The sequence below is a fragment of the Colobus angolensis genome, unplaced genomic scaffold (genome assembly GCF_000951035.1).
Source record: "Colobus angolensis palliatus isolate OR3802 unplaced genomic scaffold, Cang.pa_1.0 Scaffold27, whole genome shotgun sequence".
Lineage (NCBI taxonomy): Eukaryota > Metazoa > Chordata > Mammalia > Primates > Cercopithecidae > Colobus > Colobus angolensis.
Window position 1 is genome coordinate 14,310,551 of NW_012115932.1, and position 4,669 is coordinate 14,315,219.

The following is a 4,669-nucleotide window of genomic DNA, read 5'->3' on the forward strand; positions in this document are numbered from 1 at the left end:
GACCCACATGGGGCAGCTATAATAATTCAGCTTCACGTGGCTGAATTGTTTTTCTGTTTTCACTTAGTTCTTTTTTTCTTCTCCTATAAAAAAAGTCCAAACAGGCTTTGGGCCACGCTAGACTACCTAGTACGGAGGATAGATGATCTGGATAATTTGGGAGTTGGTTTTCTGAAAAACCAGGGAGCTCTGGTCTTGAGAAGATTCAGTAGCCAGGAAGCTGAGGAACACACACACACACACACACACACACACACAAACACACCCCTCCCTGGCTCCAGTTCCGCACCACCCCACACCCCCAACCCCCAACCCCGGAAGTAGATTTCTCAATAGGCAGGGCTGGGTATGAGTCATAGGCAATTCCGTTTTGTTTGGGACAATGAGACCTCCCACTCTTGGGGCAAGAAGGAGTTGCTGAGAAGGACCTGTGGTTCTGACCTTCAGGGGAATTCCCACATCTGTATGGTGGCTCGCAAAGAGCATGGTTCCTTTTCTCAGCCCTCTCGAGGGGCGAGGATGCTGAGGACTGAAGTCTGTGGGGCTTGATGCATGTGGTGTGTGGATGGTGTGGGGAGGTGGGGAAGGGAGAATGACATGAACGGTGTGAGGTCTTTCAGAGGGTTCTTCCCAAGGTCACATAGTTGGCGGAGGGTGAGTGCTCACACTTGTGCAAAGGTGGGGAATAGGAAGGGAAACCGAGGCCATTAATATTTGGCACCATAGCTGGTCTCTGAGGCTTTCAAATGTTCCCCAGGAGGTTCAGCCTCTGGGGAGAGAAGCCAGGGGAACCCCATGGCACATCCCCAGCCCTGCCTGCTACTCCCCTCTGCCATCTCCCCTTACCTTGGGCTATGAGGGGAGGTAACGAGATCTGTGGCTCATACAGTGCTCTCCTTTTCCCTCCTAGCAGCTCAGACTAAGCAGAGAAGTGGGCAGGGCTCTTTCACCAAAGAGTATAGTGTTGTGGGAGGTGGAGGGGCCTATTGGGGAGGGGACCCACCAAATCCTTGGGGGGGTTCTCACCTCCCTGGGGATAGGGGAGATGAGTCCTCAGGAAGGCTCTGATCAGGCGTTTTCTGTTCTCTTTCCTTTCTTTTCTCAGGTGGGAATGATGCTTCCCGCTCTTGTGGTCCACCTGCAGGCTGCCTTTCATCCTTGTTCTTCAAGTCACAGAGAGACAGAGAGGAGGGGACCGAGGATGAGCCATGGGGTTTTGAAAGCAGGCACAGCCACAGTTGTGTGTGCTGCCTCCCGGCATATGCTCTGCCAGGAGTTCCTGTCCCAGGTGTCAACAAAAACAGCCAAACTCTGTAAAATACTTGGAGATTCATTCTGAGCCAAATACGAGTGACCAATAGCCTGTGACACAACCCTCGGGAGATCTTGCCCAAGGTGGTCAGGCTACAGTTTGGTTTTATATATATTTGGGAGATATAAGAAATAAATCAATACATAGAAAATGTACATTGGTTTGGATTGGAAAAGCAAGACAACTCAAAGCAGGGGCTTCAAGTCATAGACACGTTCAAAGATTTTCTGATTGGCAATTGGTTGAAAAAGTTATATTATCATCTAAAGACCTAGAATCAATAAAAGGGAATGTCTGGGTTAAGATAAGGGGTTATGGAGACCAGGGTTCCCCATTATGCAGAGGAAGCCCCAGGTAGCAGGCTTCAGAGAAGATAGGTTGTAAATGTTTCTTAATTCTATACTGGATCAGGAAAAGAAAGGGGATTATCTTTGAAAGATAGATTTTCCCCACAAGAGACAGCTTTGCAAGACTATTTTGAGATACAGCAAATAAACACAATTTGAGGCAAAATGCTTTGATTTTTTTTTCAGGGCCTGCTCTCTGTCATGTGATGCTATACTACAGCCAGGCTGGAATTGGGTGTCTTGTTGCTACAAAGAGTTGGCTTTGTCAATCCTAAGGTCTGTTTTAATGTTAATGCTGGTCAGTTGTGCCTGAGTTCCAAAAGGGAGCAGGAAATAATGAGGCAGTTTGACCCTCCCTTCCCACCATGGTTTGCACTAGTTTTTCAGGTTAACTTTGGAATGCCCTTGCCGGAGAGGAGGGGTCCGTTCAGATGGCTGGGGGGACTTAGAATTTTATATTTGGTTTACACAGGTCACTGAGAGGCTGCCACAGGGCCATTTTCATGACCAGAGGGGTCTGTTCAACGTCCCAGCACCTATCTCAGGAAGCAGGGGGCATCTGTCCATCGCTGAGTCTCAGGATGGGTGGGTGAGCGCTCATCAACCCCAGACAGCAGGCCGGCACAAAACAGCACTGCCCACAAAACCACAGGAAGAAGAGAAACTCCGACTGTCATTCAGTACACAGAAGACACTGTACTGGACCCAGACATTAGGCAGACACCCACGCCTGACTTTTAGGAGAAAAGAGAACATGACAAATGGATATTCTTAGTAGACGGTTTATTAGAAAAGAGAACATCTTCCAGCGTGTGTCCTGGGGTGATGGGTGTGGGAAGCACTCAATCCATAGTCTTGGTCCCTGGCTTCCCCAAGCCCAGCACCACGAATATACAGTGGAAAGCAGAGGGTGCTGCGTCTCAGAAAGATGCTTCCACTCACAAGGATTGGAGCTCACAAGTGAGCTCCATAACCTGCAAACCCCAGGCACCTGAGACACTGCTCCTTGGCCCTTTTATCAACTGAGACTTTATTGTGATTATCCCGGCAGGGGGCAGAGCTCTCCTCTCTGCAAGAGGAAATGCTCTTAGTGAAAATGCAGCATTTCTCTAGGGATAGGAAAGCTGAACGCCTGCTTAGCTTATGAACCCTCAGCTGGCCTAGGTAGTGCAAAGACCCTGCTGTTACCGCTTTGATCATCAGTACTGTCGACTGTACCAGGAGATCCCTGGGAATGTGCACTGGGCAGAAGCAGCTTTTATGCTTGACCCTCAACCATGCTTTATATGGTGAGGTTGAGAAAATGGCACCAGGCTTCTCCTGAACCTCAAATCAACACCCTTGCACCATTTAGATCCTATCTGGCTGTTTCCTGCTAAGATTACCACATCACTGCACCATCTTTCGTCTTTCAGCAAAGTGGAATCATGTGTGGTTTATGGGGTAGATGGACCCCAAAACTGATAACATGAATCAAGCTATGGTGCTTACTCCTTAGGAAATGCACTCTTTTTCTGGAAAGCTACAGAAGCTTCATATGCATTTGCCACACAAAACTAAGTCAGCAGAACAACCCGTTTGGCTTTGGAGGCTAGTTCAGTTTCACGGGCAGGGAGAAAGATGAGGCAGACTGTGGTTTTTCAGTTCCTAGAGCTTAGGGAGCTCCAAAGCTCCCTCTCTCCCTGCCCAGGCTGCACTGTTCTTAATTTTAGATAACACCCTGCCTTCTCCTCATATTGCCACTGAGCTCCTGGCATCCTCAGTTTATCTGTCTGTGAAATGAAAAACCTAAAGTTAAAATTTTTACCTATGACATAAGAGAGATGGGTATGGCTCTTGTGGGCCTCTCTGCAGCCTCTCTTTTCCTTCAATCACCCTCTGTCTCTCCTGCCTTCTGCTTATTCTCTCTCTCCCCTCATTTTTGTTTTCTTTTTTCTTTTTTTGTCTCTCTATGCCTCTTTTTTTTTCTTTTTTTAATCTCTGTATGCCTCCAGCCGAGAAGATAAAGCGTGTACATTTTCTGATTAAAAAGTTTTGCTTTGCAGAAACACAGTCAATTTATGATTCTAGCCTTCCCAGCTAGGGACAATGTTCACTTACATTTAGGACCATGAGAGGCTTAGCTGTGAGTTTCTGAGGCCAGAGAAAATTACAGTGATACATAACGGTGCTGCACTCACTGAGGTGCTAAGCCGGGGTTGGGTTCAGGTGGCCACTAAGCTCAGAGTGGAAAGTTTCGGGAGGGGAGGCAGGAAGGAGAGGTCTATAGCTCCTCCAGATTCTAGGTGTTAATTTACTAAGATATTCCTAAACCAGAAAACAGAAACAGAAGACAAAGAGAAAGAGGGAAGAAGAGCAAGACAGAGAGACAGAGAGAGACAAAGAGAGAGAGTTAGACAAAGAGAAACTGGAGAGACAGTAAATATTGACAGAAAAAGGAAAAAGAAAGAAATCAGACAGCTCATGAACTTTCTTTAAAAGTTACAAATTAGATTTGAAGAGATGGGCAGCGGTTTAAGATTTCTTCATTAGGCTGGATACAGTGACTCACGCCTGTAATCCCAGTACTCTGGGAGGCTGAGGCTGACAGATCCTCTGTGGTCAGGAGTTCAACACCAGCCTGGCCAACATGATTAAACCCTGTCTCTACTAAAAATACAAAACTTAGCTAGTCATGGTGGCGCGCGCCTGTAATCCCAGCTACTCTAGAGGCTGAAGCAGGAGAATCGTTTGAACGCAGGAGGCGGAGGTTGCAGTGAGCTGAGACTGTGCCATTGCACTCCAACCTGGGTGACAGTGAGACTCTGTCTCCAAAAATAAAAATAAAAAATAAAATAATAAAATAAAATAGAAGGTTTTTTTATTACGCTTTATTTTTAGGAATTTTTCTTTATTTACTACTCACTAAAAGAACCCCAGCAGCAAGTGACTGATGACAGAAGAAGGTTCCAGAAAAATGAGAGTCACTTCACTGGGCCTTTGTCCTTGACCGGAAGGATTTCTTGTAGCT

At 46.8% G+C, this 4,669-nt stretch overlaps 1 long non-coding RNA gene across 1 annotated transcript; it reads left to right on the forward strand.

Annotated features, from left to right (window-relative positions):
- Positions 1 to 372: 372 nt before the first annotated feature.
- LOC105515833 lies at positions 373 to 4,087 on the forward strand. The gene is made up of 3 exons (XR_001002399.1): positions 373 to 557; positions 1,846 to 1,935; positions 2,132 to 4,087. It is a non-coding gene; the product is annotated as an uncharacterized LOC105515833 (long non-coding RNA).
- Positions 4,088 to 4,669: the final 582 nt, after the last annotated feature.